The sequence below is a fragment of the Scyliorhinus canicula genome, chromosome 11 (assembly GCF_902713615.1).
Source record: "Scyliorhinus canicula chromosome 11, sScyCan1.1, whole genome shotgun sequence".
Taxonomy (NCBI): Eukaryota; Metazoa; Chordata; class Chondrichthyes; order Carcharhiniformes; family Scyliorhinidae; genus Scyliorhinus; species Scyliorhinus canicula.
In genome coordinates, this window is record NC_052156.1 from 148,322,934 (window position 1) to 148,332,279 (window position 9,346).

General features: G+C 42.5%; 1 protein-coding gene across 1 annotated transcript in view; it reads right to left on the reverse strand.

Annotated features, from left to right (window-relative positions):
• The window catches only part of LOC119973802, a 152,585-nt gene extending 149,614 nt beyond the window's left edge, over positions 1-2,971 (reverse strand). The window contains exon 1 of the mRNA XM_038812226.1: positions 2,876-2,971. The gene's annotated coding sequence lies outside the window, so the exon portion shown is untranslated. The remainder of the gene's footprint in view (positions 1-2,875) is intronic.
• Positions 2,972-9,346: the final 6,375 nt, after the last annotated feature.

The following is a 9,346-nucleotide window of genomic DNA, read 5'->3' on the forward strand; positions in this document are numbered from 1 at the left end:
TTGCAGGGGCGCTAGTCATAATATTCTAGTTTTCTCTAGATGCAGGGGAGGTACCAGAGGGTTGGATAATTGCAAATGTTACACCCTTGTTCAAAAAAGGTTGCAAGGATAGACCCAGCATTTACAAGACCACTGATTTAACATCAGCGGTGGGCAAACTTCTAGGAACAACTGGACAATCTCAGCAGGTCTGTGCATCTGTGGAGAGAAAAGAGAGCTAACGTTTTGAGTCTGGATGGCTCTTTGTCAAAGTTCATCCTGATTCGAAACGTCCCTTTTCTCTCCACAGATGCTGTCAGACCTACTGAGATTTTCCAGTATTTTCTGTTTTTGTTTTAGATTCCAACATCCACAGTAATTTGCTTTTATCTTCTACAAACTATCCGGGGTAGAATTAGTAGTCACATGGATTGCGGATTGATTAGGAAATTCTAAAGGGGAAATTGTGTTTAGCTAACTTGCTGAAGTTTTTTGAAGATGTAACAGAAAGGGTCTATGAGAGTAATGCTGCTGATCTGGTGTACATCGACTTTCAAAAGGCATTTGATACTGTGCCACACAACAGACTTGTGAGAAAAGTTGTAGCTCAGGAATAAAAGGGATTGTAGCAACATGGAAGAAAATTGTCTGAATAATAGGAAGCGGAGAGTAATAGTCAATGGGTATTTTTCAAGCTGGAAGAAGGTTTGTAGTGTTTTCTCCCAGTGTTGCGACCCTTGTTTCCCTGGATATATATTAATGGTCTAGATCTTAACGTGCAGGTTTCAAAGTTTGCGGGTGATACAAAACTTGGAAGTATTGTGAACTGTGAAAAGGACAGTATAGAACTTCAAGTTGGTGGTGTGGTGATAGGTGGGTGATGTAAGTTCAATGTGGAGAAATGTGAAGTGATGTATTTTGGTAGGAAGGACACGGAAAGGCAATGTAAAATAAGAGGTAACATTCTTAACAGGGTGCAGCGGTAAAATGACCTGGGTGTAAATGTGCACAGATCATTGAAGGTGACAGGACAGGTGGAGAGAATAATTAATAAACCAGATAGCATCCTGGGCTACATTAATAGGAGCATACAGAACAAGAAGGTTATGCTGAACTTATACAATACACTAGTTAGACCTCAGCTGGAATATTATGTACAGTTCTGAGCGCTGCATGATCAGAAGGATACGAATGCATTGCAGACTGAAGAAGAGGTTTATAAGAATGTTTCCAGGTATGAGAAACTTCAGTTATGAGGATAGGTTGGGATTGTTCTTCTTGGAGAGAAGGCTAAGAGGAAATTTGTTAGAGATGTTCAAAATCATGAGGAGGTTGGACAGAGTAGATAGGAAGAAACTGTCTCTGCTCACAAAAGGGCCAAGAATGAGAGAATGCAGATTTAAAGTGATTTGCAAAAGTAACAAATGCGATGCGAGAAAAAAATATTTTCACGTGAGTGGTTCAGGTCTGCAATGCACTGCCTGGAAGTATGGTGGAGGCAAGTTCAATCAATGCATCCAAGAGAGCATTAGATAATTATTTGAAGGGAGGGATAGTGTTTCAGTGGTTAGCACTGCTGCCTCATGGTGCCGAGGACCCTGGTTCGATCCTGGCCCCGGGTCACTCTCCGTGTGGATTTTGCATGTTCTCCCCATGTCTGCATGGGTCTCATCCCGAAAACCCATAAAGATGTGTCGGGTAGGTGAATTGACCATGCTAAATTGCCTCTTAATTGGAGAAAAAAGAATTGGATACTCAAAATTTTTTTAAAAGATGATTATTTGAATAGAAACAATGTGCAGGGACACATAGCAGTAAGTCATGATGCTCATTTGGAGAGCCAGTGCAGGCACGATGCGCCATCGTGCTGACCCTATCCTCAACCAGTTTGCCATATTTCACACCTTTGGTATTTTTTAATCAGCAGCTTGGTTACAAAAGGATCAGGGGTTATGGGGAGAAGGCAGGAGAATTGGGATGAGAAAATATCAGCCATGATTGAATGGCGGAGCAGACTCAATGGACTAATTCTGCTCCTATGTTTTATGGTCTTATTCTCACTATGAAATCTGACGGTTGAGGGTTAAAGCCTCCTTCCAAGACTTGAGAGCCTAGACTAGATTGCTATTTCTGCACAATACTGAGAAAGCATAGAGTTGTTGGGGGTATTCAGTGTTGAACGTTAAACAGAGGTGCTTTCAAGTGGGTGCAGTGGATTCCATTATTTGAAGACAGGGGTATATCCAATATTACTTCATCATCCAACACCAAAAATACACCTCTTGTTCATTCATTTCATCATCCTGTGTAGGCCCCCTGTCTACATAACAAGTGACCAGTCAACTAGGAGGGACATCCATACAGCAACTGCTCTTCAAAAGTACATAATTGGCTGTAAAGCACTTTGGGACGTCCTGAGATCATTAAAAGGTGCCACACAACTGCAAGTTTTATTTTCCCCTTTTATACATACAACTTGTACTTGTTCATTTCATTACATGCTAAGAATGCCATCTGAATTCCCCAATAAGATGTGTCATCTACTTTTCAGACTCTAAATTTATGGAAAAGATTTTTCCACTCAGAATAAAGTCAAACTTTTACATGGGTGCAAGAAACGTTGGTGGATCCCTCAGAAAGGCAAAAATTCTCACAGGATTCCAGAAGTTCGGCAAAGGACTCTTGGAAAAAAAGGCGCCAGGATTATTGGATTAAAAGGCTGCAGCAAACCTCGTAATAAGGACCACCGACTCAAATCAAAATAACTTTTAAAGTGAAAATAACAAATCACGAGTAAAAACAGATCTCCAATCGTTACTTTCTTTATTTCTCCCAGCCTCTCTTGCCCAAAGTGTAGTTTTTTGATGGTAAACGTTTCTGTCATAAAATTACTTACGACTGTGAAATGTGTAAGAATTCAGCTAGTTTACATCAATTCGCTTCGAGGCCTATTTCTGCCGTTAGCCTTTCTTTCGCCCGTTATCCGGGGAAATCTCGCGCCTTCCCCACACGCGGGCGCGGCCCAGCGCCAATGCTTAAACTGACCAATGGACTTGACGCTTCGGGGTCACGTGGAGCCGAGATAGCCTATCGGGACCCTGGGGCGCCTTGCAGGCGAAGACTTTGACTGCGCCAAGTGAGCAAGGTGCTGGGTCACTTCGCAGCTTTCTGACTGCATGTTTTACATCCAAGACACACGCACGGATCGCTCTTTCATTCATTAGTTTTATATTGATTTGTACAGTGACCGCTCAGGCAAATAGTGCTAGCCGACGTGCTGGGGAAGACAAGGTACTTTAAACTGTTGGTTAAATTTTCAAAAAGCACTTCAACACCCATTAATTTCCCTTGGCCTGGCACCATTTTTAACGAAAGGAATATTCAGGCAACCAGCTCCTCGTCGGCCCTCTGCCCCATGTTTTCTTCAAGTAAAAGAATGTTAGCCAGAGTAGTCACTCCCCTGGAGTATTATTTCCTCCCATAAGAGGAGTAAAGAACATACTCGAAGGTGCCCACACCAAGCTACCTGGCAAAGGTGAATGTCTCCATGGTAGTATTGGTGTGAGTGATCACTGCACAGTCCTTGTGGGGATGGAGTCTCGATTCTCACACTGAGGGCACTTTCCATCATGTTGCGTGGCACTACCGCTGTGCGAAATGGGATAGATTCAAAACGGGTCAAACTGGCCATCCATGAGGCACAAGGGGCCATCAACTGCATCGTAATTGTATTTCACTACAATCTGTAATGTCATGGCCTAACAGATCCCTCAGTCAACCATCGCTGTTGTGATACGATGTGCATGCACCTTTAAAGAAGCATATCTCAAACTATTGTCTGTCATTACTACCTCAACTGGATATGATGTACTAGTTCCATGGGCTTGAAGTCAGTCTGCAAGCAACAGAAGTAGAGATTAGATTTATAATACTTAGACTCACAGTTAAGTCTATCTGTATATAGCAGGGGTGGGCAAACTACGGCCCGCGGGCCGCATGCGGCCCGCCAAAGGTATTTCTGCGGCCCACCAAGTCATTAAAAAAAAAAAAAAAATTTTTTTTTTTAAATTTTTTTTTCTTTTTTTAATTTTTTTTTAAAGGTTAATGGGTGGGGGGGCTGTTGGGTTACTTACTGGTATAGGGTGGATACGTTGACTTGAGTAGGGTGATCATTGCTTGGCACAACGTCGAGGGCCGAAGGGCCTGTTCTGTGCTGTACTGTTCTATGTTCTATATGAGGCGCCCACAATCATAACCGGGTGAAGTAATTATTTTACTTAATATACTATGCGGCCCTTTGTGAATTGTGAATTTCTGAATGCGGCCCTTGCACGGAAAAGTTTGCCCACCCCTGGTATATAGTCTTGTCATCAAATAAAGGATCCACATTTTTCAACCAATCCTTATGCATGATTGGTATGTTTAGAAGAAGAATGTAACAGGGTGACAGAAGAATGTAACAGGGTGACAGGGTTTTGAAGAGTTGGCTGAGTAGAATACCAACCCCAATCTCACATCTGGCAGAAGAAAGGGACTGGTGTGAAAGTGAAGCAACAATCAAAACAAACCCTGTGTAAGTGATTCTGCAGTTGTCTCTCTGTTCTGGGATTGTATCTTGGTCCAGGTAGCAAGCAGGTCTTGATTTAAGCAGAACTCGACAGACAGGAGCGCTCATGAATGCTCACTATTCCTACAGGAATAGTGTTTGGGCAGCAGGGTAGCATGGTGGTTAGCATAAATGCTTCACAGCTCCAGGGTCCCAGGTTCGATTCCCGGCTGGGTCACTGTCTGTGTGGAGTCTGCACGTCCTCCCCCTGTGTGCGTGGGTTTCCTCCGGGTGCTCCGGTTTCCTCCCACAGTCCAAAGATGTGCGGGTTAGGTGGATTGGCCATGCTAAATTGCCCGTAGTGTCCTAATAAAAAAGTAAGGTTAAGGGGGGGGGTTGTTGGGTTGTGGGTATAGGGTGGATACGTGGGTTTGAGTAGGGTGATCATGGCTCGGCACAACATTGAGGGCCGAAGGGCCTGTTCTGTGCTGTACTGTTCTATGTTCTAAGTCTAGGAAAACCGAATACTGCAGGTTGAGCTGGAAGGAAGAATCAGTTTCTAACAGCTAAAGTAAGCCTGTTTTTAAAAAAAGGTGTTGCCTTTCACTTTTAAAGTCTTTCAGCCCTGTTGCTGCCTAAATCACAGCTTTGCAGCTTACGTAAACCTGGGGAACATCAGAAAGAGCCCAATAGCACCACCATTGTAGTCAAAAAGTAACCTATGACTACCTATAGCAGTGGCCACTAAAGGTACTACAACAATGAGCTAAATTAACTCTAAAATAGCTGGAGGAAAGAGATAGCATTAAAAATCCTGCAAAATACTAAAAGATAACCACAAAATATCCAACACTCAATTGAAAGACAACAGATCTCCCATATGAATTTACTTTGTTCTGACAATGCAATGCTCTGTGTTTCCTGGACTTTGACATTTCTGGCCATTAATATTGCTATCCGCAGTGATGACTTCCATTGAACACATCAGGTCCATCTAATGGCCAACTTAAAAATCCTGAAAAATCAACACTCGAAGATCAGTTAAGAGTGAAGCCTAACTTCAGAATGCAGCGTCTAGAATCCATGTTCTTAAGGCAACAACTGACAGAGAACGTTGATCAATTTATAAGTAGAACTAGCCATCACAATAATTAAGCATGTGATAGCATATCTCCAATGAGACCATTTCGAACAGACATCTTGGACAAACCTAAAGATTGCACCATGGAAACTAAAACAAAGCGGATGTAAGAACGATGCATGCTAATTGATAAGCAGAGTCTACAGGCTATGTATAATTCATCCACCATTAGTAGAATAGCAAATGCAGGCAAGACTGGTAAGAAATGCAGGCATTTCCACCTCATACATTGACCTGGCTTTTAATTCTGTCTGCAAGGCATGTGGTTCAACATCCACAAGAAGCCACAACCAGAGGCCAGACAGGTACAGCATTCTAAACAAGCAAGAGCATATTCTAAACAGTCTTAAGACAAGATCCACAAAATGTCAGCCAAGCTACACAGTCGGGTGATGAGGATAACCAGATCATCGACACACAAAGTGAGCAGATATTCAACACAGTGAAAAGACTGTGTTGGCACACTAGTACCAGCAGACGTCTTTACCATCATCCAGATTATATGTCCATAATTGCAGGGTCCGTAAAATTCATATGAAATACTGGTGCAAGTGTAAAAATACTTTCACTTCGCACACTGCAATGTATGTACCCATAAAGGTGGCAACCAACCAATACCAAACTCACCACGTACAATGCCTCAGAGATTCCTGAGATCCATTACACTTGAGTGTCATTACAAAAAGTCACTATGGTATTTTATACTGTGTATACCCATTCTGAACTTGCACACTTCATCGCACTGTGGAATCAATGTGGAATTACATGATGCGCTGCTCAGAAAACAAGAAGATGAAAGAAGCCCATGACCAGCATGTGGGTAATAAATTACCCAACCTAAGCATTGGACAGAAAGTTCAAGTACAACACCCAAATTATTGCCCCTGGACTCCTGCAGAAATGTCCAGAACCTAGGTTGTATCATGTACGACCATGACCGTGCAATCAAATGGATGCCAAATCAGAACAATATCATAACCAGAAACACCAAGTAATTATATTGTCAACAATATGGTCTAAGATTCAACAAAAACAAAGCACCCCAACTAACATTATGGAAATGCACAGCAGCCTCTGGGAAAGTTCACCATAACTAAAGTTGGACAGATAAACAGACAGACCGCAGATATATTTCAGAGACCTGTAAATTTATTGCTCTGTATTAAAGTCCATGCAATGTTATTTTCTTTTGCTTTCATGTAAATTGTTTGATTCTTTAACGGTAAAACTTTTTTTTTCAAAAAAAAGGGGATGCTGTGATATGATGTACATTCACCTTTAAGGGAGCATACCTTAAATTACTGTCTAACATTACTACCCTGACAGGATAAAATGTATTCGTCCCATGACTTGAAGTCAGTCTGCAAGCAGCAGTAGTAGAGATAAGAAGTACAATATGTGGTCTTCCCAAACGAAAAGGAAAAGAAGCGAGGAAGCCTGAAACTGACCTTTCAACAGTCTCGGGAGCCTCGTGGAACGCCTCGGCATTTAAGATGGCGACCACAGAGCAGCAATCAGCAGCAGCCCCAATTACACTAGACACGCTCGCTTGATCGAGTGAAGGCAAAATGGGAGGAAGAGTTGGGGCTCATCTTCGATGAGGATGTGGGGAATGAGGCCCTTTTGTGGGGTAAATTCCACCTCATCCTGCACACGGCTCAGCCTCATCCAACTCAAGGTGACTCAGAGAGCTCATCTAACCAAAATTAGGATGTGCAGGTTCTTTGATGGAGTGGAGGACAGGTGCAAGCGGTGTTTTCATAGGCCCGCCAACCATACCCACATGTCCTGGTCTTGTCCAAAGATGGTGAGCTTTTTGGTCTCCTTTAACACCGTGTCAGCGGTTCTTAACATTGATCTGGAGCCTTATCCATTGTTGGCCATTTTTGGGGTGTCGGACGTGCCGTGGCTGCGGACGGGGTGAAAGCGGATGCACTCGCCTTCGCCTCACTGATAGCCTGAAGGCGAGTTCAGCTGGGATGGAGAATGTCCGCTCCACCTAGTGCCTCAGCCTGGTTGGGTGACCTTATGGAATTTTTATACCTGGAATGGTCAAGTACACCGTCAGGGGATCGATAGAGGGATTCAATCTGAGGTGGCAGCCATTTATCTCTCACTTTCAAGAGTTAATTACCAACAGCTGTTAGGGGGGAGGCAGGGTTTTTTATTGGTGGGGTAAGGGGGGGTACTGGGGGTGGGGGGGTGGATTTGGTTGTAGCCTTTGTTATGTGTTTTTCTATATCTCTGATTTCTTGTGTTGTTAACACGACAATTGTACCATATTTGAACAATTTTCATCATTATGTTGTAGTTCAGATCATGTTTGTTAAATATTGGGTGGCACATGACGCAGTGGTTAGCACTGGGACTACAGCGCTGAGGACCCGGGTTCGAATCCCAGCCCTGGTCACTGTCCAAGTTGAGTTTGCACATTCTCCTCATGCCTGCGTGGGTTTCACCCCCGCAACCCAAAGATATGCAGGTTTGGTGAATTGGCCACGCTAAATTGCCCCTTAATTGGAAAATAAATAATTGGGTACTCAAATTTAGTTAAATATAAAAACTTCAGGAAAATATTTTTTTTACAAAGTATCAGGCACTGTGCATAATGGGCACTGATCCATTCCTGTGCTTTTTGCACCACCGCCCAAGACCAATTTCTACCCCTAAATTCCTTAACCTTTCTGTAATATTGGAGGGAGCAAACTTCCTTTTTGTTCAAAACATCTCTCCAGGCAAGTTTTACAGACTGCTAATTTTGTTTTGTTGAAACCTGCATGGATGATTAAATAGGCAAGAATGCATCTATAAAAGCATGTTGGGTCTTGAATACAGTTACACTGCTGCTATGAAGGAACTGACTTGCACCTTTAAGGTGAAAACATCCTTGACGGTCATGTGTCTGAATGTGGAATGAACTCATTCATTGTGTTTGGTTACTGGTGTTGCAATAGATTCCAGTACGTGCACAAGTAAGCATGAATAAAACAAGCATTTAGTATGTTTGAGACCTTACAGCGGTAGATTTTGTTTTACCTTCATAGAGTAACAGAGCAACGGATATGTAGAATAGTTTCTCAGATAAAATAATGTATTTGGATTCAATGCACTGAGATAAATACCTGCAATATAAATGTGGTCCACGTGCTAAATTATACAGATTAGATAGGACCAAATTTAATACCTGGAGGTAAACATCAAATGTGCGTTAGTGGTAACACTTTTGCCTCTGAGTTAGATGGTTGTGGATGTAAGTTACACTTCAGGGACTTGAGCACAAAATCTAGCCTGACATTCCAGTGAAGAAGTGCTGTTCTGTTGAAGGTACCATCTTTTGGATGAGGAATTAGTTGATATCACATTTGCCCTGCGATGGATGCAAAAGATCCTATTATATTATTTGAATAGGGGCAAGGTGTTCTCCCCAGTGTCCGAGGCCCTATATTTATTTCTCATCCAACCTTTAAAACCATTTATCTAGTCATTATCACACTTTGTGCAGAAGATAGCTGCTGCATATCCTACAATAATGAGTCCAGAACTAGGGGGCACTGTTTTAAAACTAGGGATCACCCTTATAGGTAAGAATGGGAAGAATTTTTTTCTCTCCGATTGCTTTGCAATTTTGAAATTCTGCCTCAGAAGGCAATGGAAGTGGGGTCGCTGAATATATTTAAAGC